Here is a 27,561-nt window from a genome sequence, read left to right as displayed (position 1 = left end):
TTTGACATGAATGGGGATGTCGGTTCTAGTAATTCTATGATTAGAACCCATGCAGCTTGGGGAGAGGAGAGTCTGCAGCTGTCTACAACACAGATTCTCTCTCTCTCTCTTGATAGATATACTTAAAATCAGCCCCAAGCAACTTAATCTCAACCTTGTTTAAATCCTCATATTCAGGATGTGGTCTGGACAACGACATAGATATCAGGAAACATGTATTCAACTGAAATGTGTCTTCTGCATTTAACCCAATCCCTCTGAACCAGAGAGGGGGCTCGACATCTACGTCTTCGGCGCCCGGGGAACAGTGGGTTAACTGCCTTGCTCAGGGGCAGAAGGACATATTTTTACCTTGTCAGCTCGGGGGAATCGATCCAGCAACCTTTCGGTTACTGGCCCAACGCTCTAACCACTAGGCCACCTGGCTACCTGATAGTAGACCATGCATCAATGACAGCAGACCACGCATCAACGATAGTAGGCAAAAAAACTAAAACATCTCTGCATATTGCCTTTAATGTTGCCTGATAATGGGTCCATGACAAACAAGGTTTTTAGGCTACAAGATACAACCTAATCAGCATTATCGTCAATGTTATTATAGTGATGTTAGAGACCAAAAAGCCAAAAAGTTATTACCCAATTCAAAAACATCAGTGTTATCATCAAGCAATAGGAGCATATGACAGGAACTAAAAGCCCCTGATGTTATTACCCAATTCAAAAACATCAGTGTTATCATCAAGCAATAGGAGCATATGACAGGAACTAAAAGCCCCTGATGTTATTACCCAATTCAAAAACATCAGTGTTATCATCAAGCAATAGGAGCATATGACAGGAACTAAAAGCCCCTGATGTTATTACCCAATTCAAAAACAACATCAGTGTTATCATCAAGCAATAGGAGCATATGACAGGAATTAAAAGCCCCTGATGTTATTTCTTTAAATCAGAAATGAGGCAATGCGACAGGGGGCTGTTTAACTCGCTGTGGTTGAGGTGTGCGTGCGTGTGTGCGTGTGTGCGTGTGTGTGTGTGTGTGTGTGTGTAAAGGCGTCCGCATGCTTCCCATCCGGAAGAGTTTGTGCATATATTACGAAGACATTTTGTGACGTTATTGTTCGTTTTGGACTTCCGTAAGGGTTTTTTCACCTGTAGCCCGAAGTCTAAGCACCTTCGTCGGTGATTGGTCAACAGTAGGGATTCTTCAATAAAGTATTATTGTCATTCAACGTTTTCATGCAAATCTTTTCACCTGATAAATACTGCACCAAACATCTTAGTTAGATGTAAAATTGCACGTCTAAGATCTCCTCTGCAAAAAAACGGCAAAATTAATGACTGGTTTGTTTTGAGGAAGTGTATACTGGCTACGGCATCTCAAAATGGACAAACAGTACTATTGCTGCTTTTTTCTAATCTTTCAAGTGAAGGCCTTATTTTTTTTATTTTACCCCTTTTTTTTCTCCCAATTTCAATATTGTTTCATCGCTGCAACTCCCCAATGGGCTCGGGAGAGGCGAAGGTCGAGTCCTGCGTCCTCCAGTCGCTAGAGCACGATAAGTTAAGTAAAGCCCCAACAGGCCAAACCCTCCCCTAACCCAGACGACGCTGGGCCAATTGTGCACCGCCCTATGAGACTCCCAGTCACGGCCGGTTTTGACACAGGCTGGGATCGAACCCGGGTCTGTAGTGACGCCTCAAGCACTGCGATAAGTGTAGGGCTTTTAAGGGAGTATGCGAGCACATTTGTTCGGTTCGCCCAGCCGAACTGAAGTGTGCTGAAGCCTTAAGAGAGACTGACAGAGAGAGAGAGACAGCCAGACAAAAATCAGACAGAGTCAGACAGACAGACAGAGAAACAGACAGAATCAGTCAGACAGAGAAACAGACAGAATCAGACAGACAGAGAAACAGACAGAATCAGACAGACAGAGAAACAGACAGAATCAGACAGACAGGCAGGCAGACAGACAGACAGACAGACAGACAGACAGACAGACAGACAGACAGACAGACAGACAGACAGACAGACAGACAGACAGACAGACGAGAGAAGTGATGATGCAGCAAAGGAATGTAAAAAAAATTATGCCTTCAAAGATCAGGCCTGACAATGCAAAACTGTCACGAGTAACATCTTGTACGTGGTCAGGACCATAAAAAGAGCAGCCAGATCTGACTGTGGAGAACAGCTTTATGACATTGCCAGAATAATTGTGATACTCCCCAGACTTCTCTCTGAGAACACTGTTACAGACTAACCTAACGTAGAAGGCGGTAAAAGATGCCTGAGCGGAGTACTCACAAATGTTTTTCAGGTGAAACAGAAGTTAGGTTGAAAATACTGTATCGCTGAAAAAACGGATTTCTTCCGAACCCACGGAGAGTGGTTACAGACAGACAGGTTCAAATGTATCTAATAACACCAGTAAATTATCTTAACATCTTTCAGATCGCTGTCAACACATCAGGGTCGACACAATGACAAAGAACAGAGCACCAACCAACCAAACAAATAAACAAAATGCACTACTTTGAGGGAACATTGTGTAAGTTGTACTGCGGCCAAACAAAAGGAGAGCGAGAGAGAGACAGAGAGACAACAGAACAGTGTTGGATGGAGGAACCAGGATGACAACAGGCCTTCCACCTTGGGGCCTGGCTGGCACAGAGGCAGAAAACAAGCAGCATAACCAGATGATTCATGACTTTAAAAATGGAAAACGACGCGTCGAGGGGGAGCGAGTGCTGACAACTGCTAAAACTCCCCTCCGACTCAGAACAACGAATTCAAGTGCTGATGAGAGAGAGACAGAGAGACAGGAGAGAGACAGAGAGAGAGAGAGACAGAGAGAGGAGAGAGAGACAGAAAGAGAGGAGAGAGAGAGGGTCCCAAGAGAGTTTGGTGACATTCTGCACATAGCTTAGTGCTAGACCACCACTGCAACTGGTAACACTACAGATCCGTAATGGATGAGAGAGATACCAATAGCGTTTGCTGGCCGAGAGTACTTAGCACCTCTGAACGTAATTTGCAAACCGAGTGTGCACCGATTTTACATGTAGAATTGCGTGAAAAATGTTGGCAGTCAGACATCGAAAGCGGACGGTCCTTAAAACACGCTGACTGATCGGCAGACGAAAGCTAGATCGGTGCGATGTGTGCAAGCCTTAAAACTCCCTTGAGTCGATGTCCGCACCACCGTGGAAATCTAATTAGCATAATAAATACAGAAATCACCATCAAAATCCATCGGTTTAAGCTAGAGATATCTATATTTTTTTGCATGGGCTGTGTCTCAATCCACCCCATTCACCAATGGCGGCCTTTCGCATTTGCAGTGGAAGGTGGCCGAGCTACAGAGGTGTTTGTCAGACCACGATACATCCCCAAAACCGGTCTTGTCACAAAAACGTCATGAGACAAGCGTCACGGGACTCGCCTGTAGTCGGTACCGCCCATCTGTCTTCGGTACCGCCCATCTGTCTTCGGTACCGCCCATCTGTCTTCGGTACCGCCCATCTGTCTTCGGTACCGCCCATCTGTCTTCGGTACCGCCCATCTGTCTTCGGTACCGCCCATCTGTCTTCGGTACCGCCCATCTGCCTACTTCTGTCAGTAGCGTCAGTTTGGGCTACACACACTAATATGACCCCTCTATGGGACTCTCACGAACACGTCGGTTGTTTTGCTCTAGGACACCCACAAGCCTCACAAGACTCCTCTTAAGATAGCCCGGTCCAGTAGAAAACATATGGAAGTATATATATATATATATATATATATATATATATATATATATATATATATATGAAGTAGTTTAGTGCCAAATAAAATGTGGTTAAATATGGATACTTAAAAAATATATATATATTTCCTGATATTTTTTATATCTCTCAGATTTAGGACAGACACTTTAAAACAAACTTTCTTTTGATTTATTTTTGGACTATCTGTTATTCCATGTATGAATATGTTATTCAATTTGTTTCTATTGGCTAATAGCAGTACACCATGCCCAAACCAGACGTCCGCGTGCGCCATCGTGTCCAAATTGATTTTGTCCCCCCCCCACACCAAACGCGATCACGACACGCAGGTTGAAATATCAAAACACTCTGAACCAATTATGTTAATTTGGGGACAAGTCGAAAAGCATTAAACGTGTATGGCAATTTAGCTAGCTAGCTTGCAGTTGCTAGCTAATTTGTCCTATTTAGCTAGCTAACTTGCTGTTGCTAGCTAATTTGTCCTATTTAGCTAGCTTGCTGTTGCTAGCTAATTTGTTCTGGGATATAAACGTTGAGCTGTTATTTTACCAGTAATGAACAAGGTCCTCTACTCCGACAATTAATCCACACATAAAACAGTCAACCGAAATGTTTCTAGGCATCTCTCCTCCTTCCAGGCTTTTCTTCTTTGGACTTTATATGGCGATTGGCATCTAACTTTCATAATAAGGTGTATCACCACAACCAACCGACTGACCTCAGTTCATCTTTCAATCACCCACGTGGGTATAACCAATGAGGAGATGGCACGTGGGTATAACCAATGAGGAGATGGCACGTGGGTATAACCAATGAGGAGATGGCACGTGGGTATAACCAATGAGGAGATGGCACGTGGGTATAACCAATGAGGAGATGGCACGTGGGTATAACCAATGAGGAGATGGCACGTGGGTATAACCAATGAGGAGATGGCACGTGGGTATAACCAATGAGGAGATGGCACGTGGGTATAACCAATGAGGAGATGGCACGTGGGTATAACCAATGAGGAGATGGCACGTGGGTATAACCAATGAGGAGATGGCACGTGGGTATAACCAATGAGGAGATGGCACGTGGGTATAACCAATGAGGAGATGGCACGTGGGTATAACCAATGAGGAGATGGCACGTGGGTATAACCAATGAGGAGATGGCACGTGGGTATAACCAATGAGGAGATGGCACGTGGGTATAACCAATGAGGAGATGGCACGTGGGTATAACCAATGAGGAGATGGCACGTGGGTATAACCAATGAGGAGATAGCACGTGGGTATATGCTTCTAAAAGCCAATGAGGAGATGGGAGAGGCAGGACTTGCATCGCGTTCGGCGTCACAAATAGAAGCAACTTCTATTTTAGCGCCTGGCAACGCAGATGCTCGTTGGCACGAGCGAGCAGTGCGGGTGCAATGATTGAATAACACGTATGTGTACATTTATTTTGGTTTGGGTAGCGTGTAAGGCCAAATTAAATGTTTCATCAAATAACTGTTATATATATATTTCTTTATACCTAAACAGGCCCTACAATTCAGCTCATACAGTAGAAGGTCATGAGATCCTATTAGCCTAACACTGGAATAAATGTTAACGGCAGACCATTGGGCAACTACTATGATGTATTCAACACCACATACTGTACATGTACCGTACAACTACTACATACTGTACATGTAATTCAAACAAAAACGGCATTAGTAGTAGTAGTAGTAGTAGTAGTAGTAGTAGTAGTAGTATCACAGTCAGTCAGTAAAATGGTGTTATAGAATACAGAGCATTCTCTTTCCTCACAAGGATTGGCCTAAACCTGAATTAGATACATTTTCCAAATAATCAATATTGATAAGCAAGCAGTAAACCTACTGACTGATCGGCTAGGCCTAGGCTAAGCAGCAACACTGATTTGTGTAGAGAAGCTAGGCTAAATACTGGCTAAGCTAAATAGAGCTAGTCAGTAGTCAGAGTACAGTACTTACAGCAATAGTTCATCCTGGTCATCACAGATAAACAGAGGACACCTGACAAAAACCTCTCTCCAGTCCCAGTCCCACCTCCAGCTCTGCTATTCCCGTATATTTGGATGTATTTTTAACTAGAGTGCTCTGGCTGCTCCTCCTCAACAGCAGGAGATTCCTACAGACGCACATCAGCAGCAGGCGCCGCCTCCGTACTGTTAGTGCGTGATGCCTCGTAACCAATAGGAGCAGAGAGAACACTCACACGGCCCCTCCCTTCCTTCCTCTGACTGACACAACTGGCTATCTATAGATTCTATAGTGGAGAGGCACAGGTGAGGAGTTACGATGGAACGAAATCCCGTAATCAGAGAAAAGTCAACTCCAACTCAATCCATCTCTAAATATGTTACATATGGTTCTGTACTTTCCATTCTAACACCTCTCTCCCTCCCTCTCTTTCAGTCTCTCTCCCTCCCTCTCTCTTTCAGTCTCTCTCCCTCCCTCTCTCTTTCAGTCTCTCTCCCTCCCTCTCTCTTTCAGTCTCTCTCCCTCCCTCTCTTTCAGTCTCTCTCCCTCCCTCTCTTTCAGTCTCTCTCCCTCCCTCTCTCTTTCAGTCTCTCTCCCTCCTCTACCTCTCTTTCAGTCTCTCTCCCTCCCTCTCTCTTTCAGTCTCTCTCCCTCCCTCTCTCTTTCAGTCTCTCTCCCTCCCTCTCTCTTTCAGTCTCTCTCCCTCCCTCTCTCTTTCAGTCTCTCTCCCTCCCTCTCTCTTTCAGTCTCTCTCCCTCCTCTACCACTCTTTCAGTCTCTCTCCCTCCCTCTCTCTTTCAGTCTCTCTCCCTCCCTCTCTCTTTCAGTCTCTCTCCCTCCCTCTCTCTTTCAGTCTCTCTCCCTCCCTCTCTCTTTCAGTCTCTCTCCCTCCCTCTCTCTTTCAGTCTCTCTCCCTCCCTCTCTTTCAGTCTCTCTCCCTCCCTCTCTCTTTCAGTCTCTCTCCCTCCTCTACCACTCTTTCAGTCTCTCTCCCTCCCTCTCTCTTTCAGTCTCTCTCCCTCCCTCTCTCTTTCAGTCTCTCTCCCTCCCTCTCTCTTTCAGTCTCTCTCCCTCCCTCTCTCTTTCAGTCTCTCTCCCTCCCTCTCTTTCAGTCTCTCTCCCTCCCTCTCTCTTTCAGTCTCTCTCCCTCCTCTACCACTCTTTCAGTCTCTCTCCCTCCCTCTTTCTTTCAGTCTCTCTCCCTCCCTCTCTCTTTCTTTCAGTCTCTCTCCCCCCTCTCTCTTTCTTTCAGTCTCTCTCCCCCCTCTCTCTTTCTTTCAGTCTCTCTCCCTCCCTCTCTCTTTCTTTCAGTCTCTCTCCCTCCCTCTCTCTTTCTTTCAGTCTCTCTCCCTCCCTCTCTCTTTCTTTCAATCTCTCTCCCTCCCTCTCTCTTTCTTTCAGTCTCTCTCCCTCCTCTACCACTCTTTCAGTCTCTCTCCCTCCCTCTTTCTTCCAGTCTCTCTCCCTCCCTCTCTCTTTCTTTCAGTCTCTCTCCCCCCTCTCTCTTTCTTTCAGTCTCTCTCCCCCCTCTCTCTTTCTTTCAGTCTCTCTCCCTCCCTCTCTCTTTCTTTCAGTCTCTCTCCCTCCCTCTCTCTTTCTTTCAGTCTCTCTCCCTCCCTCTCTCTTTCTTTCAGTCTCTCTCCCTCCCTCTCTCTTTCTTTCAATCTCTCTCCCTCCCTCTTTCTTTCAGTCTCTCTCCCTCCCTCTCTCTTTCAGTCTCTCTCCCTCCTCTACCACTCTTTCAGTCTCTCTCCCTCCCTCTCTTTCAGTCTCTCTCCCTCCCTCTCTTTCAGTCTCTCTCCCTCCCTCTCTTTCAGTCTCTCTCCCTCCCTCTCTTTCAGTCTCTCTCCCCCCCTCTCTTTCAGTCTCTCTCCCTCCCTCTCTTTCAGTCTCTCTCCCTCCCTCTCTTTCAGTCTCTCTCCCTCCCTCTCTTTCAGTCTCTCTCCCTCCCTCTCTTTCAGTCTCCCTCCCTCCCTCCCTCTCTTTCAGTCTCCCTCCCTCCCTCCCTCTCTTTCAGTCTCCCTCCCTCTCTCGCTAGCGAACAGAACAGCAAAGCCATCTGCACCGCAGTGGAAACTGCTGTATCGGACTTAACCCTCGCAGCATCAGAAGTGGGACTAGAGAGCTCACAAACACACACACACACACACACACACACACACACACACACACACACACACACACACACACACTAGAAACCCTCTTGGGGTGCTGCATTACAGTACTATAGTATAACCTCCTGGGGTGCTGCATTACAGTACTATAGTATAACCTCCTGGGGTGCTGCATTACAGCACTATAGTATAGCCTCCTGGGGTGCTGCATTACAGTACTATAGTATAACCTCCTGGGGTGCTGCATTACAGTACTATAGTATAGCCTCCTGGGGTGCTGCATTACAGTACTATAGTATAACCTCCTGGGATGCTGCATTACAGTACTATAGTATAACCTCCTGGGATGCTGCATTACAGTACTATAGTATAGCCTCCTGGGATGCTGCATTACAGTACTATAGTATAGCCTCCTGGGATGCTGCATTACAGTACTATAGTATAACCTCCTGGGATGCTGCATTACAGTACTATAGTATAGCCTCCTGGGGTGCTGCATTACAGTACTATAGTATAACCTCCTGGGATGCTGCATTACAGTACTATAGTATAGCCTCCTGGGGTGCTGCATTACAGTACTATAGTATAACCTCCTGGGGTGCTGCATTACAGTACTATAGTATAGCCTCCTGGGGTGCTGCATTACAGTACTATAGTATAACCTCCTGGGGTGCTGCATTACAGTACTATAGTATAACCTCCTGGGGTGCTGCATTACAGTACTATAGTATAGCCTCCTGGGGTGCTGCATTACAGTACTATAGTATAACCTCCTGGGGTGCTGCATTACAGTACTATAGTATAACCTCCTGGGGTGCTGCATTACAGTACTATAGTATAACCTCCTGGGGTGCTGCATTACAGTACTATAGTATAGCCTCCTGGGGTGCTGCATTACAGTACTATAGTATAACCTCCTGGGATGCTGCATTACAGTACTATAGTATAACCTCCTGGGGTGCTGCATTACAGTACTATAGTATAACCTCCTGGGGTGCTGCATTACAGTACTATAGTATAACCTCCTGGGGTGCTGCATTACAGTACTATAGTATAACCTCCTGGGGTGCTGCATTACAGTACATAGTAGTCTATGGTTGTGCCTGACAGCACTCGGGCTACACTCCTAAACTGCCAACGAGACTCCAGTGTTTATCACTGCAGAGAGATAATGGAGACACATGCCACAGATGCCTTACTCTCCACACCGTCCTGCTGCCTTCCTCTCCACACCGGCCTGCTGCCTTCCTCTCCACACCGGCCTGCTGCCTTCCTCTCCACACCGGCCTGCTGCCTTTCTCTCGACAACGTCCTGCTGCCTTTCTCTCGACAACGTCCTGCTGCCTTTCTCTCGACAACGTCCTGCTGCCTTTCTCTCGACAACGTCCTGCTGCCTTTCTCTCGACACCGTCATGCTGCCTTTCTCTCGACACCGTCATGCTGCCTTTCTCGACACCGGTGTCGACAGAAAGGCAGCATGACGGTGTCGAGAAAAAGGCAGCATGACGGTGTCGACAGAAAGGCAGCATGACGGTGTCGAGAGAAAGGCAGCATGACGGTGTCGAGAGAAAGGCAGCATGACGTCCTGCTGCCTTCATCTCCATGCCGCCTCCATCTCCACGCCGCCTCCCTCTCCACGCCGCCTCCCTCTCCACGCCGCCTCCCTCTCCACGCCGCCTCCCTCTCCATGCTGCCTCCCTCGCCACACCGTCCTGCTGCCTCCCTCGCCACACCGTCCTGCTGCCTTCCTCTCCATGCTGCCTTCCTCTCCACACCGTCCTGCTGCCTCCCTCTCCATGCTGCCTCCCTCGCCACACCGTCCTGCTGCCTCCCTCGCCACACCGTCCTGCTGCCTCCCTCTCCATGCTGCCTCCCTCTCCACACCGTCCTGCTGCCTCCCTCGCCACACCGTCCTGCTGCCTTCCTCTCCATGCTGCCTCCCTCTCCATGCTGCCTCCCTCTCCATGCTGCCTCCCTCTCCATGCTGCCTCCCTCTCCATGCTGCCTCCCTCTCCACACCGTCCTGCTGCCTCCCTCTCCATGCTGCCTCCCTCTCCATGCTGCCTCCCTCTCCATGCTGCCTCCCTCTCCATGCTGCCTCCCTCTCCATGCTGCCTCCCTCGCCACACCGTCCTGCTGCCTCCCTCGCCACACCGTCCTGCTGCTGTGCTCACTGCCAGTCACTGGGACTAAAATAAATCAAATCAACCTATTTTTTCATCCATTTTAGAATACGGCTGTAACTTAACAAAATTTGGAAAAAGTGAAGGGGTCTGAATACATGAATACTATCCCCTCATAGTATAAAAGATGACCCTTTGGGTGAGAAAGAAATATTCAAAACATGTAACCTTTAGGCAAGACAGTTAAGAACAAATTCTTATTTACAATGATGGCCTATCGGGGAACAGTGGGTTGACTGCCTTGTTCAGGGGCAGAATGACATATTTTTACCTTGTCAGCTTGGGGATTCGATCTAGCAACCTTTCGGGAACTGGCCCAACGCTCTAACCACTAGGCTACCTGCCACGAGGCTACCTGCCACGAAGCTACCTGCCACGAAGCTAACTGCCACGAAGCTACCTGCCACTACTAGGCTACCTGCCACTACTAGGCTTCCTGCCACTAGGCTACCTGCCACTACTAGGCTACCTGCCACTACTAGGCTTCCTGCCACTACTAGGCTTCCTGCCACGAGGCTACCTGCCACTAGGCTACCTGCCACTACTAGGCTACCTGCCACTACTAGGCTTCCTGCCACGAGGCTACCTGCCACTAGGCTACCTGCCACTACTAGGCTACCTGCCACTACTAGGCTACCTGCCACTACTAGGCTACCGAGGCTACCTGCCACGAGGCTACCTGCCACGAGGCTACCTGCCACGAGGCTACTCTGGGACAGTTGTGGAATGCTATAGATAGGTGATTCTGCAACTTCGGGCACTTTAGCCCGGCAAGCTTTCAGAAATTAAAATGTATTGAAACACCATTGTACCAGTTTTATAATTGTCCTTGATTTGTCTAGAAATAATACCTGATAATGGCTGCGATCGTACTATTCAGGAATTTATATATTTTTGTCGTTTTTTTTAGACAGCCATAGACAAATGTAATTTCCATCACATCATTATTAAACATCCACTTTAGTTGAAAATGAAAATATCATATAAAATAATTGTATGACGTTTCTTATACATTTGTACATTAACTTGAATATTATATTAAGTGCTTTTTAAGGTTTTCCTCGAATGAATAATTCAACACAACGCCTCTGAATGTATAAACTTGCCTTTGTGAAGAGCTGAAAATATTTATTTATCATTAAAAAATAAGACATTTCCACCCAACCTGTTTGTGATTTCCACCCAACCATATGATTTCCCTATCTAAAACAACTCAATCAATGTATATTATACATAATATACTAATTTACCTAAAAATATGGGTGTGGGTGGAAATGACAAGGTGTGGGTGGAAATGACAAGGTGTGGGTGGAAATGACAAGGTGTGGTGGAAATGACAAGGTGTGGGTGGAAATGACAAGGTGTGGGTGGAAATGACAAGGTGTGGGTGGAAATGACAAGGTGTGGGTGGAAATGTCAAGGTGTGGTGGAAATGACAAGGTGTGGTGGAAATGACAAGGTGTGGTGGAAATGACAAGGTGTGGTGGAAATGACAAGGTGTGGGTGGAAATGACAAGGTGTGGGTGGAAATGACAAGGTGTGGGTGGAAATGACAAGGTGTGGTGGAAATGACAAGGTGTGGGTGGAAATGACAAGGTGGGGTGGAAATGACAAGGTGTGGGTGGAAATGACAAGGTGTGGTGGAAATGACAAGGTGTGGTGGAAATGACAAGATGTGGTGGAAATGACAAGATGTGGTGGAAATGACATGTGTAAAAAAACTTAGGAAAACAATATTTTATTGCAAACATTTTGAACAACAACCATTGTAGAACATTTAATTAATTTAAGCAAAAGTAAGATTCCAAAAGTGGGCAGAGTTCATGGAAGTAGGCCAGTGTTTTTGAGAAATGAGCCCAGATTGCAGAGGGGTCATCCGCATAGAAGAGCTCAGTGAGCAAAGGGAAACGGTATCATTTGTGGTATGTCCAACACAACACAGTGGAGGGTCACCTGCATGTGAGAATCACCAAAGTGAACTGCCTGGATTTCAATGGTGTATTTACACAGCTAGTTCTCTCAGTGGCACAACGTTGGTTTTAGAAGTGGGGGGGTGGGGGAATAATTATAATGTAATTATAATTATTCAAACAGCCTACCCGACCGCTCCGAGGTGTCTGCATGGTCCTAAAGCACACCGTTGCCTAATTTTGTATCACATTCAAATGATAAAACTGGGAGGGGACAAAAATTACATTTCAGAATGTGAGGGGAACATGTCCCCCACCCCGTCCCCAGTGAAAGTTGCGCCCCTGAGTTCTCTGCAAAGTCAATATGCGCGATGATCTCCTCTTTCCGCAGATTCTCTTTTAATTCTCTCAGTTTGGCGTATTGGTGTCGAATGTTTTACATGCAGTGTGCCACACACCTTTTCTTATACTGTCAAATGTACAGTGAACTTCTCCAAGTTTCCCTCTTTGTTTTTCCTTCTCTCTCTCACTCTCTTCAGCTTGAAGATATGCGCCTCAGAATTCGATAAGAAGGACGCCTGCAGTTACATCCCGGATGTGTCCATCGGGGACGTCACGTGACGAGCATAGACTAATAAGAATTTAGATATGAGAGAGCCATGTGAGTGAGCTGTGCTTCGTAGCACGGCGTTCGGCAGCCGGGCGAAGTGAATTGTAACTATTATATTCAGCCCAAGGGCACAACGGTCACACAAGGGGGATGTCAAATTGTGAATGTGAGACTGATGAAGTGTTTGAAGCCTGCGCAAGAAACAAAGCAGAGCTCATGCCTTTCATGTGACTTCAGTCACAAATCATCAGTCACGCCATGCAGCCTTGGAATGCATTAAACAATCTATACATATAGCCCAATGTTTATATCACATCTAAAGTTGCATAAATAACTCTGAATTAAGCAAATAGAAGTACCTGTTTCTTTGTTAAACGCTCAACACAGAATAGCTACATGTGAACACTCCCTCAAATCGCTTGGAGAAAATATCCTTTCTATTTTATTCAGGTTTGTTAAATTTTATTCTTCATACTATAAAATAATGCCATGGAATTCTAAGCAAAACTTGTCTGCTAAATGAACTAGTGTAGCCCACAGCCATATGGCATAGCCAGATCAGGACCTAACACAAGGACAACTCAGAGTATGCTATTCTGTTCTTCTGAAATAGACTACATTTTCTTCATATGTATATTTAGACCCGTGTAAAATAAATAATGGATGTATTGTGAAGGTGTAGGCTATATTACATGGATTTATTGTGAAGATGTAGGCTATATTACATGGATTTATTGTGAAGGTGTAGGCTATATTACATGGATGTATTGTGAAGGTGTAGGCTATATTACATGGATGTATTGTGAAGGTGTAGGCTATATTACATGGATGTATTGTGAAGGTGTAGGCTATATTACATGGATGTATTGTGAAGGTGTAGGCTATATTACATGGATGTATTGTGAAGGTGTAGGCTATATTACATGGATGTATTGTGAAGGTGTAGGCTATATTACATGGATGTATTGTGAAGGTGTAGGCTATATTACATGGATGTATTGTGAAGTTGTAGGCTATATTACATGGATGTATTAGACTTTAGATGTTCTAAAGGTCTGCATCAGTGGCTTGTAGGCTGTGTGTGGAAGCCAGGAGATGATACATGTGCTTCTGTTAATTAACGGTCAATTACCTGAGACCGGCAGTTAATTGCTTGTTGATCACCGGCTGACAACATTCCATGAAGTCACAGCCCTAGGTGTGACAATTGCAGAGCCTCCGGAGACATTCAGCTCCGTACCTCAACGCCGTGCGCCTCTCAAATGTTGAGGGCGTCGTCTAGCTCGTTGACATGATTGGTTGACCGTAGGTGGAGGGCGGGAGGTCCTGTATAAACACAAACTCACTTCCTTCACAACAGCTCTGCGAAGCTCCAACTTCTGCGGGGGGGGGGGGCATCGCAGTAAATGCTGTACGGCCACTGCAGACTTTTGGATTGACCATGCAGAGCCTTTAAGTCTCTGCGATTAGTTCACTGAGACGGGCGTGAATAAGTGTGCCATAAAATAAAATACACAGTACCAGTCAAATGTTGACATCAGCAAACCCCTCGCCCACACACACACGACGCCGTACAGTTGAAACCGGGATTCATCCGTGAAGAGCACACTTCTCCTGGGTGCCATTTTGCCATCGAAGGTGAAAATTTGCCCACTGAAGTCGGTTACGACGCCGAACTGCAGTCAGGTCAAGACCCTGGTGAGGACGACGAGCACGCAGATGAGCTTCTCTGAGACGGTTTCTGACAGTTTGTGCAGATATTATTTGGTTGTGCAAACCCACAGTTTCATCAGCTGTCCGGGTGGCTGGTCTCAGACGATCCCACAGGTGAAGAAGCCGGATGTGGGGGCCCTGTGCTGGCTTGGTTACACGTTGTGAGGCCAGTTGGACGTACTGCCAAATTCTCTAAAACGACATTGGAGGAGGCTTATGGAACATTCAATTATCTGGCAACAGCTCTGGTGGACATTTCTACAGTCAGCATGCCAATTGCAGGCACTCTCAAAACTTGACACATCTGTGGCATTGTGCTGTGTGACAAAACTGCGCATTTTAGAGTGGCCTTTTATTGTCCTCAGCACAAGGTGCACCTGTGTAATTGCTCATGCCGTTTAATCAGCTTCTTGATATGCCACACCTGTCAGGTGGATGGATTATCTTGACAAAGGAGAACTGCTCACTAACAGGGATGTAAACAAATTTGTGCACAACATTGGAGAGAAATAAGCTTTTTTTGTGAGTATGGAACATTTCTGGGATCTTTTAATTCAGCTCATGAAACCAACACATTACATGTTGTGTTAATATTTTTTGTTCAGTGTATTTCCAGTATCCAGCCAGTGAGGAGGACTGGACGTAGAGGGTCAGTACAGTGATGCTAACCAGAGAGCCGGGGAGTCTGCCTGTTCTGAGCCACATGTGCCAGGTAATCACAAGCAGCTGCTGAACACAATCACCCAGTGGGACATATCAGTAGACCACACAGAGAGCAGGAATGTGTTGATAAGCGTGTGTGTCTGTCTTCTCCCCCGTTCACTGATTTGAAGTGAAGACCAAAAAGGATGCAATGAGAAACGATAGGCCCTATGTGGCGATTTAAAAAGCCAGGTATATAACCTGCAGTCTCCACCCTTACAAAGGGAGATTCATTCAAATGGTGAAATTGAATCGATCATAGGATGGTAGATGCAGGCTATTTACCAAGAGACGGCAGGCCCCTCTCTTGGCTCATGATAGTGCTTTCTTTCACGCCTCGGAGTCGTCACAAAAGTCTGGGCGATAGATTTACGATGAGTCTTGATTTATTGAAGGGTGAGCTGCTAGCAAGTCTTGGGTTGCCAGCGGGCAGGCAGATCTATAATAATTATACTGTTGATGGGAGATCCAGTAGACCTATAGTGCCTGCCTGGTAATCCCCGCACTATGACTCACTGTGTACTGTAAGGCAGTGCTTATTCACATCCTTGAATGAGTCAGTCTTCTATAATACAGCAACATAGCCTACAGTCAGAGAAATCAACCTGCTTGACTTTGGGTTGCCTTCCACATCCAGTGGACCGATAACCTTTCCTTTGAGTCCTATGTACATATTACCTCAAATTACCTCGACTAACCGGTGCCTCCGCACATTGACTCTGTACCGGGACCCCCTGTATATAGCCTCGCTATTGTTATTTTACTGCTGCTGTTTAATTATTTGTTACTTTTATTTATTTTTACATAACACTTATTTTTCTTAAAACCGCGTTGTTGGTTAAGGGCTCGTAACTAATAATTTCACTGTAAGGTCTTGTATTCAGAGCATGTGACAAATAAAATGTGATTGGATTTGATGGTGGTAAATACCTAGGTACACTAGGCAGAGCCTGTCAGCGCGTCAGTTTGTAAAAACACGAGATAGAATATTGGCAGTGCTCCAGCAGAAGGCGACATCAGGCAGGTAATACTACACCAGGTACCAGGGAGTGAAGAGCCAAGGCTCATTTAACCCCATTAAGGATAGGCTAGTCGATTTACTAGCTACTGCTTACTTAGACTGATTCAACCCGGGCTGGGGAAGCTGAATACAGCGTGTCAAAATATCAACAGCCAATAAAGGCTAAAAGCTTGCCTGATCTGATGTAGTCTAGCTTAGTGGTTTCACTAGCTAATGTTGACCTGGACTGACACTGGTTGCCAGGGGAAGCACGGCTACAGTAAAGTGTGAGAGCCTGATGTAGTCTAGCTTAGTGGTTTCACTAGCTAACGTTGACCTGGACTGACACTGGTTGCCAGGGGAAGCACGGCTACAGTAAAGTGTGAGAGCCTGATGTAGTCTAGCTTAGTGGTTTCACTAGCTAACGTTGACCTGGACTGACACTGGTTGCCAGGGGAAGCACGGCTACAGTAAAGTGTGAGAGCCTGATGTAGTCTAGCTAGAACTTAATAACTCCTTTAAAGGTTAAGCTTGTGGTTTTACCTGGACTACTGAACTGAACTGGCTGGGAAAGCTGTCTACAGTGACTGCCACTGGCTGGGCTTATGCATGCTAGTATAGTTAGCAAGGTTACAGTGTAAGGTGAGATCAACAACCAATAATTACTAGCTACTGCATCTTGCCTATGTCGTTCGGCCATCGCTCATCCGTATATTTATATGTACATATTCTTAATCATTCCTTTACACTTGTGTGTGTGTGTGTATAAGGTAGTTGTTGTGAAATTGTTAGATTACTTGTTAGATATTACTGCACGGTCGGAACTAGAAGCACAAGCATTTCGCTACACTCGCATTAACATCTGCTAACCATGTGTTTCTAACCAATACAATTTGATTTCAATTTGATTTGACTTACTGTTTACCTGGACTGAACCGACCTGGGCTGAACCGACCTGGGCTGAACCGACCTGGACTGAACCGACCTGGGCTGAACCGACCTGGGCTGAACCGACCTGGGCTGAACCGACCTGGGCTGAACCGACCTGGGCTGAACCGACCTGGGCTGAACCGACCTGGACTGAACCGACCTGGACTGAACCGACCTGGGCTGAACCGACCTGGGCTGAACCGACCTGGACTGAACCGACCTGGACTGAACCGACCTGGACTGAACCGACCTGGGCTAGCTACAGTCATTGTGTGATCAACATACAAATCTTTAGCTAGCCTCAACTAGGCTGGCCTGGGTGAGAGGTCAAATCAACACCCAGTATAGGCTAACAGTATGACAGTAGTCTAACACTGAACTGTGAGAGCTGTCCTTTAGCCATGAGATAACAGAAGGTACCATGGGTGGGTGTTACATTTGTAATTAGTTAAGCTTCTATTTTTATAAATCATTTTTAAATGTCACTTCATTGGAGCCTGGGTGCACTGTACTGTGAAGATGAAACATTTCACTCCTCTATACCTTTGTGCTGAATAGTAACAGAATCCGCTAAAGGAGAGTAGTGGAAATGAAGGAGAGAGAGAGTGAAACAGAGACGGAGACAAAGAGCGCGAGAGAGAGAGCGACAAAGAGCACGAGAGAGACAGAGCGTGAGAGACAGAGCGTGAGCGAGAGACAGAGAGCAAGCGAGAGACAGAGAGCAAGCGAAAGAGAGAAAGAGCGAGCAAAAGAGAGAAAGAGCGAGCAAAAGAGAGAAAGAGCGAGCAAAAGAGAGAAAGAGCGAGCAAAAGAGAGAAAGAGCGAGCAAAAGAGAGAAAGAGCGAGCAAAAGAGAGAAAGAGCGCGAGAGAGACAGAGAGAAAGAGCGCGAGAGAGACAGAGAGAAAGAGCGCGAGAGAGACAGAGAGAAAGAGCGCGAGAGAGACAGAGAGAAAGAGCGCGAGAGAGACAGAGAGAAAGAGCGCGAGAGAGACAGAGAGAAAGAGCGCGAGAGAGACAGAGAGCGAGCGAGAGACAGAGAGCGAGCGAGAGACAGAGAGCGAGCGAGAGACAGAGAGCGAGCGAGCGACAGAGAGCGAGCGAGAGACAGAGAGCGAGCGAGAGAAAGAGAGACAGAGAGTGAGACAGAGAGCGAGCGAGAGACAGAGAGCGAGCGAGAGACAGAGAGCGAGCGAGAGACAGAGAGCGAGCGAGAGACAGAGAGCGAGCGAGAGACAGAGAGCGAGCGAGAGACAGAGAGCGAGCGAGAGACAGAGAGCGAGCGAGAGAAAGAGAGACAGAGAGTGAGACAGAGAGCGAGCGAGAGACAGAGAGCGAGCGAGCGACAGAGAGCGAGCGAGCGACAGAGAGCGAGCGAGAGACAGAGAGCGAGCGAGAGACAGAGAGCGAGCGAGAGACAGAGAGCGAGCGAGAGACAGAGAGCGAGCGAGAGACAGAGACACAGAGACACAGAGCGAGCGAGAGACAGAGTTAAGTCTGACCACACTGGGTTGGAATGCAGTGTCTTTTCAGAACTCTTCAAATCAACCTCAGAGTGAGGTGAAGCAGCTAGACGTCTCCTCAATTCAACATCTTCCTGAATAGAAACATCCTTTCTACCTTCACTGTGTGTGAGAGAGGGTGAACGTGTGTGTGTGAGAGAGGGTGAACGTGTGTGTGAGAGGGGGAAACGTGTGTGTGAGAGGGGGAAACGTGTGTGTGAGAGGGGGAAACGTGTGTGTGAGAGGGTGAAACGTGTGTGTGAGAGGGTGAAACGTGTGTGTGAGAGGGTGAACGTGTGTATGTGAGAGGGTGAACGTGTGTGTGAGAGAGGGTGAACGTGTGTGTGTGAGAGGGTGAACGTGTGTGTGTGAGAGGGTGAACGTGTGTGTGAGAGAGGGTGAACGCGTGTGTGTGAGAGGGTGAACGTGTGTGTGAGAGGGTGAACGTGTGTGTGAGAGAGGGTGAACGCGTGTGGGTCTCTACCAGCAGGTAGAGACTCAGTCAGCACAAAATAATGAGACAGGAAACCTTCAAATAAACCATTAAGACTACTTCAATTTCAATCTACCGGTCTGCTAAATTAAGAAACAGCTAAATCAAGAAATATCCAACTAGTTGATCCAACTAGTTTTAAATAAGTGTACACCAGGGAACCAACCGAGCATCAGAAAATGATCTAAAATAGACATTGCACACAACCAATCAAGGCTCTAATGCCTAGAAATGCTTATTAGGGCTTGCATAGATTTAGCCTACTAACTGTGACCCGTTACGCTAACATTATAAAGCTTTTGAAACCATCATATAAGGGCCAATAAGGGTCAATCATGATCCAATCTCTCGTGACTGAGGTCAACAGAAAAATGCAGACAATAGATGGATCTGTTCAAATCAAATCAAAATGTATTGGTCACATACTTAAATCAAATCAAACTTCATTTGTCACACATGCGCCGAATACAACCGTGAGCGTTGCAACCGAGGAAAGACACTTTTTTTAATTTTTTTTACGCGCTACGTGCTTCAGCACTCAGCGGTCACATTCTGTCAGCTTGTGTGGTCTACCACTTTGCGGCTGAGCTGTTGTTGCTCTTAGACGTTTCCACTTCACAGTAACAGCACTTACAGTTGACCGGGGCAGCTCTAGCAGGGCAGAAATTTGACAAACTGATTAGTTGGAAAGGTAAGCATCCTATGACGGTGCCACGTTGAAAGTCACTGAGTCCTTCAGTACGGTTCATTCTACTGCAAATGTTTGTCTATGCTTAAGGACAAACATACTTAGTCAGTCATATTGAGATGACAATGAAATGAATAAAAGCAGCCCATTTGAGAGACATTGCTAATCCAATGCTCCCCAGTCTCTATTCCTGCTGTGAAGGTCAACCGTTGTTTACTTATTTATGAGATTGAAAAATGAAACATGACAACTCCATTACTGTGGTTAAAGGGCTTAGACAAAAATACAAACAAAATCATTCTGCAACTGTAAGTACCAACACTTTTGCTCAAATAAACTTTTGCAGAGGGGGATAACAAAAGTCACCAAGGTTATGCACTAAAATGTTATTGATGGTACAGCACAGAATGGAATAAAATGATGTTTACTTTTGAAATGTGTATAATGTTGGCTATTCTTTTGGTTTTCAGTGCTTTATCACCAGTTCAATCTAAAATAATCTAAGCAAAGGCATAGGATGACAAGTTCATGGTTGCTTTCCATATTGGTGGTTCATTCTGCTTGTGTGACAAAGAGCAATAAATACAGGTGTCGTTACCATGTTACCTATACACACCTCCAGGAGGTCATTTCTATGCGGTGGTTAACGCAAGGCTGGCAAAAAGGAAATGACAGTGAGTCACAGGCAATGATGTATGACCCTGAAGTTGATATCAGGAAAAGGGATGGAGAATAGCACAGTACTAAGCAGTAAGAGACCCCTTCAAGTTCACACCAAACCAAAGTCAAAAGGTCAAAATCACAAGTCCCGTCTAGCTTCTTGTCCTCAGGGTAACCTAGAATAGCGGTCTGTCCTCAATGTAACCTAACTAGCTATCTGATAACGTTACCGTGGCTACAAGATAAAAGGACAGGTAGCTATCTATTTGATGGTGGCTACCGACGACAGATGCTGCCTGGACATCTAACCTTATATTCAACAGGTCGGAGATGGAGGTAGTTAGACTTAACTTACTTGCCATATAGAAAAGATCCATTAACAAACATCACTAGCTCATAGTGATTTAAACAGCTGGCTGTGTGTAACTTAAGCCGGCTTGTTAACCTTAGCTAACCTTTTCTACCCGACGACGCTATATTTACTCGTTTATTCGTTTATGTAGCTACAATGTCACTTACCAACTCAGTATCTGTATACAATGTAGCACGCTAAAACATGACATAGGTAAAGTTCTTGTTTTCATTCGTTGCTGCCTTTAATATGCAGCCAGACAGCTAACGTTACTCTATATTAGCTAACAACCGCAATTCCTTAGCGTACCGTTAACTCACCAGCTGACATGAGCAACAACACCGACGTCAGACAGTATCAAGCCGAGTGAGACAGGTGCTTGACTCTGGGGGTAAGACCTTCCACATAGACTGCTGGAACTGAGTAAAGCTATTGTGCCATAATTCAAGCACCATGCATTATGAGGGGCGTCTTTGGTATGATTTATTGCCACAAACAGTTAACAGCTAGCGGAGCTACCTTCGGTTCTAAGGCACCGGGGTCGCCGACATTTTGTTACTGCCGGTGAAGCGAGCTGTCCTGGCTATACATCAGCAACACTTCGTCTCCTAGCGCCACTTTCAACACGCCACGCCAAGTGTTTTGATCTCCTCGACCGTTGGTTAATCAACATGAAAACAATTGTATTTTAAAATGTCGTTTGGCTTAGCCTAGTCAGGTAACGTTAGCTAGTTTAGTAAGCTAGCTAGCGAGATAAACGAGTGGTAGTGTGTATGCTCTCGCTAATCGCAGTCCACAGCGGGACTACACACACTGGCTTCTCTCTCTCTAGCTAAAGCATATCACATGAAATCCATATTTATTCACCTTATTCGGTGTACTGGTCCTTACAATGTATGGGTGAAATCCTTTTAGGAAAATAATGAATAAATCGTCTGGCGTGGCTCCAAAGCAGCCGCACTGCAATGGCAGGCACTGGATGCCTTCCCCTCTCTACCAGTCCGATTCGATTTTCTTCACAACAGCACCGTGACAGGTCTGCTTGGGTGGAGTAGCTACGTAAAAAGCATCACGCGTCATTCCACTGTAAAGGTTACAGGGTCGAGAACCCATGCCTCAGCATAATTATCGAGCATTGAGGTCAAATTAATGTGATGTCCAGTTCAATCATTAGACTATATTTCAAAGCTGCACATTAAAATCTGCAATATGACATAATGTCATGATGACTTTATAAGACAAAAGTGTGTGTGTGTGTGTGTATAACTAACATTGCCCTTGATCATGACACTCAGTGCTATTACATTACACATAAGAGTAATTGGACCATGATCATGACACTCAGTGCCATTACATTACACATAAGAGTAATTGGACCAAGGCGTCTTCTGTATGGGGGAGTTTTGTTAAGAGCTCTGATTCTTGGTCCATACACATTGCTTGCAGTATGATTTTGGAAGCATAAGGCCCTTATATTTCATATCAGCGATTCAATTATTTTCAAGAAACAAAAGGTTAAATTGATACACACCTTCTTTTTTTTTAATAGGGATAGAGTTTTCTCCATTTAGACATTCTTGTAATAGAGATTTAGATCTTTATTGGTCAATTGCACACAAAGTACAACCGAAATTTGACTTCAGCCTTTAACCCAACCCGACCCTTCTGAAAGAATATGGTGCTTTCAAGACAAGTTGGGAACTCTGGAAAAACCAGGTCGAATCATGACGTCAGTGATATTCAGGTTGGAAAGTCAGAGTTATATGCCGTGTTCAAGACAACTGGGGAACTCGGCATAGCTCGAAATAGCTCTGACTGGGGAAAAATCGTTTTGGATGGTCATCCAACTAAGGAATTCCAAGTTGAGAACTCTGGCCTCTTTCTACAGCTCTGACTTGAAGATCGCTGGTGTCATGATTCTACCTCGTTTTTTCAGAGTTCCCAGTTGTCTTGAAAGCACCACTAGAAGGATGCCAGAGTTTCCGACTTGGAATTCAATACAAACAATTTTCCCAGTCAGTTCCCAGTTGTCTTGAAGTCGGAGATTTCCAAGTTCCCAGTTGTTATAAACGCAGCAACACATACAGGTAACTGCAAAAAAACGTATCTTAAATCGGACGTTGAGCCACCACGAGCCGCCAGAACAGCTTCAATGCGCATTGGTATAGATTCTACAAGTGTCTGGAACTCTATTGGAGGGATGCGACACCATTCTTCCACGAGAAATTCCATAATTTTGTGTTTTGTTGATAGTGATAGAAAACGCTGTCTCAGGCGCCACTCTAGAATCTCCCATAAGTGTTCAATTGGGTTGAGATCTGATGACTGAGACACATCCTTTAAACCCCCTATCCTCCTTTGAGACCCCTCTTTCAAAGTCACTGAGATCTCTTCTAGCCATGGTAGCCAAAATAATAGGCAACTAGGCATTTTTATACATGATCCTAAGCACGATGTGATGTTAATTGCTTAATTAAATCATGAAGCACACCTATGTAGAAGTGCCTGTTTTCAATATACTGTGTATCCCTCATTTACTCAAGTGTTTCCGTTATTTTGGTAGGTACCTGTATACATACAGGTTTTGGAGAGGGGTGGGGGGGTGGGGTTGCCACACTGGGCGCCAGGGGAGCTGAAGTTGTGGAGGGTTAAGTGCCTTGATCAAAGCAAATGGCATCTAGGATTTGATACCAGCAACCCTCCGATTGCCAGTTCACTTCCCACCGGATTTTTCCCATTGGACCTGGGATTCGAACTGGCAACGCTCCGGTCGCTGGCTCGCCTCTCTAACCGCTAGACTTCCTATGGTGCATCTCGAGATTTATTTCATCTTGTAATATTTGTAATAAATACATGTATAAATCACGACGTACATAGGGCTGTGGCGGTCACAAAATGTTGTCAGCCGGTGATCGTCAAGCAAATAACTGTCCGTCTCACGGTAATTGAACGGTAATTAACAGAAACAAATGTAGCATCTCCTGGCTTCCACACACAGCCTACAAGCCACTGATGCAGACCTTTAGGAACATCTACATTTTTTAAAAGTCTAATAAATCCATGTAATATAGCCTACACCTTCACACTACATCAATGTAATATAGCCTACACCTTCACACTACATCCATGTAATATAGCCTACACCTTCACACTACATCCATGTAATATATGTAATATGTAATATATGACCTTCTTGATCCAAATCAGTCAGGTTTCAAGACTAGTCATTCAACTGAGACTGCTCTTCTCTGTGTCACGGAGGCGCTCCGCACTGCTAAAGCTAATTCTCTCTCCTCTGCTCTCATCCTTCTAGACCTATCGGCTGCCTTTGATACTGTGAACCATCAGATCCTCCTCTCCACCCTCTCCGAGCTGGGCATCTCCGGCAAGGTCCACGCTTGGATTGCGTCCTACCTGACAGGTCGCTCCTACCAGGTGGCGTGGCGAGAATCTGTCTCCGCACCACGTGCTCTCACCACTGGTGTCCCCCAGGGCTCTGTTCTAGGCCCTCTCCTATTCTCGCTATACACCAAGTCACTTGGCTCTGTCATATCCTCACATGGTCTCTCCTATCATTGCTATGCAGACGACACACAATTAATCTTCTCCTTTCCCCCCTCTGATAACCAGGTGGTGAATCGCATCTCTGCATGTCTGGCAGACATATCAGTGTGGATGACGGATCACCACCTCAAGCTGAACCTCGGCAAGACGGAGCTGCTCTTCCTCCCGGGGAAGGACTGCCCGTTCCATGATCTCGCCATCACGGTTGACAACTCCATTGTGTCCTCCTCCCAGAGTGCTAAGAACCTTGGCGTGATCCTGGACAACACCCTGTCGTTCTCAACTAACATCAAGGCGGTGACCCGTTCCTGTAGGTTCATGCTCTACAACATTCGCAGAGTACGACCCTGCCTCACGCAGGAAGCGGCGCAGGTCCTAATCCAGGCACTTGTCATCTCCCGTCTGGATTACTGCAACTCGCTGTTGGCTGGGCTCCCTGCCTGTGCCATTAAACCCCTACAACTCATCCAGAACGCCGCAGCCCGTCTGGTGTTCAACTTTCCCAAGTTCTCTCACGTCACCCCGCTCCTCCGCTTTCTCCACTGGCTTCCAGTTGAAGCTCGCATCCGCTACAAGACCATGGTGCTTGCCTACGGAGCTGTGAGGGGAACGGCACCTCCGTACCTTCAGGCTCTGATCAGGCCCTACACCCAAACAAGGGCACTGCGTTCATCCACCTCTGGCCTGCTCGCCTCCCTACCTCTGAGGAAGTACAGTTCCCGCTCAGCCCAGTCAAAACTGTTCGCTGCTCTGGCACCCCAATGGTGGAACAAACTCCCTCACGACGCCAGGTCAGCGGAGTCAATCACCACCTTCCGGAGACACCTGAAACCCCACCTCTTTAAGGAATACCTAGGATAGGATAAAGTAATCCTTCTAACCCCCCCCCCCCTTAAAAGAGTTAGATGTACTATTGTAAAGTGGTTGTTCCACTGGATATCATAAGGTGAATGCACCAATTTGTAAGTCGCTCTGGATAAGAGCGTCTGCTAAATGACTTAAATGTAAATGTAAAATGTAATATATAGCCTACACCATCACAATACATCCATGTAATATAGCCTACACCATCACACTACATCCATGTAATATAGCCTACACCTTCACACTACATCCATGTAATATAGCCTACACCTTCACACTACATCCATGTAATATAGCCTACACCTTCACACTACATCCATGTAGTATAGCCTACACCATCACACTACATCCATGTAATATAGCCTACACCTTCACACTACATCCATGTAATATAGCCTACACCATCACAATAAATCCATGATTTATTTTACACAGGTCTAAAGATACATGATATGAAGAAAATGTAGTCTATTTCAGAAGAACAGAATAGCATACTCTGAGTTGTCCTTATGTTAGGCCCTGATCTGGCAAATGCCATATGGCTGTGGGCTACACTAGTTCATTTAGCAGACAAGATTTGCTTAGAATTCCATGGCATTATTTTATAGTATGGAGAATACAATTTAACAAAGCTGAATAAAATAGAAAGGATATTTTCTCCAAATGATTTGAGGGAGTGTTCACATGTAGCTATTCTGTGTTGCGCGGTTAACAAAGAAACAGGTACTTCTATTTGCTTAATTTAGATTTATTAATGTAATTTTAGTAGTTTTACAAACATTGGGCAATATGTTTTGATGTTTAATACATTCCAAGGCTGCATGATGCGATGGCGATTTGAAAAAAGTCGATTGAAAGGCATCAGCTCTGATTTATTTTTTTGCTCAGGCTGTACACACTTCATCAGTCACTCATTCACAATTTGACAAGCACTTGATAATGCCTATAATTACACGATGGCATCCCCTTTGTGAGGCCGGAATGCACCCTAAAAAAAATCGTTGTGCACTTCTCCCTGAGAACTGCGTGCTCCCTCACGTGATCGGGTCTTTCTCATAGGCTACAAGTGAAGACAGACGCAACTGTGCACGTCCTTATCCAATTCCGAGGTGCATATTGAAGATATTGGAAGGACTGTCCACATTTACTTTTCGTCAGCCAACAATATGAGTAGGCCTAACGAACAGGAAAAGCACTAGCCTATGTCAATCTACTATCCCCAATAGTACAAAGGTCAACCTATTCTATTCTGTGCAATAAATAAATATTCCAAACATAGTCTGGGAAAGTTGTGGGATGTGATAGATCCCAAATTAATACAACCACTTTTTTACGCAATGTGGCTGACGCAACAGATCAGAACGTTTATCTTAAAATGTTGATAAACTATTAGGCTATTTCTTCACATTATAAGTGCAGCAATGCGCACATGATAGTAGGCTATAGGCACGAATGTTCCATTAGTGGAAAACACCATTATCAAAAGTGACCGCAAATGCAATTATGCATTTTATGCTTTTATTATAAAAGCATTTTTACGGTGACATTATCTTCCCCAAACTTGACACTAACGCGCTGCTTTGAATTTTATTTTATTTGAGTTAGGCTCTACACCCCTTGTAAAGCGGATTAATGTGCTTAATTGTAAGAAGTTATTTGGCCACTTTAGTTGTGATACAAACCTTATCAAAACATATAGGTCTATGGCATAGGCTACATGAAGTGTGTGACTATGATTTGAAAAAGTCGCAAAAAAAAGGCATTGTTTCTTATGCTGGGCATCATTCACAAGCGATAATATATAATTTACAAGTGATAGGCTAGTATTGTCACCCATTAGACTATTCTTGATTTAATCTTGTCTTTACATATACTAAATAATGTATGTGTGAAATTTGTGTTGATTTAGAATAGACCATTATCATGCACCTGTCTCAAAACAGGGTCAGGGAAGAAATACATGTCATCTATGCACTTAAATAGCGAATGGAGGACACTTTTCCTCATGGTTTATTTTCATGCCAGCCAGGTAGGCTATACTCCTGTTGTAAATATAAGCAATGTGCTTAATATTAGGAAAGTTGAGAAATAAATATAGTAGGCCTAGCCTATAGAAAGCTGATTCTCCTATTTTTAGTAGAGGCCATCACTCTGTTTTCCCGCACAATTGCATAGCCTATTGAAATGTTGCACAACAGGAGCTCATGGGTCTCATGAAGTGTTTGATCAGATTTTCGATTACATTTGCATTGATGTCAGAGTGATTAGAGGGACAATGGAGTGCTGAGTACCAGGCAGTTAGCAAGTTTGGTAGGCTACTAATAACCATCACCAGCATCAGAGCTTGGAGAAGCCTAATTACCGTGACTAAATGGTCATGTGGAATTTGACTGCCTTCATGACTTGTGACTGCTGTTGTGGCGGTTATATGGTCACCACAACAGCCCTAGGCGTACAGTAATTGCATCATTCTATAAGCCAAACAAATATTTTGATTATGATCTATT

General features: G+C 45.4%; 1 protein-coding gene across 13 annotated transcripts in view; it reads right to left on the bottom strand.

Annotated features, from left to right (window-relative positions):
• LOC139578112 (tight junction protein ZO-1-like) overlaps nt 1–27,561 on the bottom strand; it is a 168,793-nt gene that overhangs the window by 81,264 nt on the left and 59,968 nt on the right. The window contains exon 1 of one of the 13 annotated variants that reach the window (XM_071405340.1): nt 21,494–21,654. The exons of 10 other annotated variants lie outside the window; for them this stretch is intronic. The gene's annotated coding sequence lies outside the window, so the exon portion shown is untranslated. Of the gene's footprint in view, nt 1–5,761; nt 6,149–21,493; nt 21,655–27,561 lie in introns of those variants that run through there. 2 more of the 13 variants (XM_071405343.1, XM_071405341.1) reach the window with 2 other exon arrangements.

This window comes from Salvelinus alpinus, chromosome 6 (genome assembly GCF_045679555.1).
Source record: "Salvelinus alpinus chromosome 6, SLU_Salpinus.1, whole genome shotgun sequence".
Lineage (NCBI taxonomy): Eukaryota > Metazoa > Chordata > Actinopteri > Salmoniformes > Salmonidae > Salvelinus > Salvelinus alpinus.
This window is presented reverse-complemented; position numbering and strand designations above follow the sequence as displayed.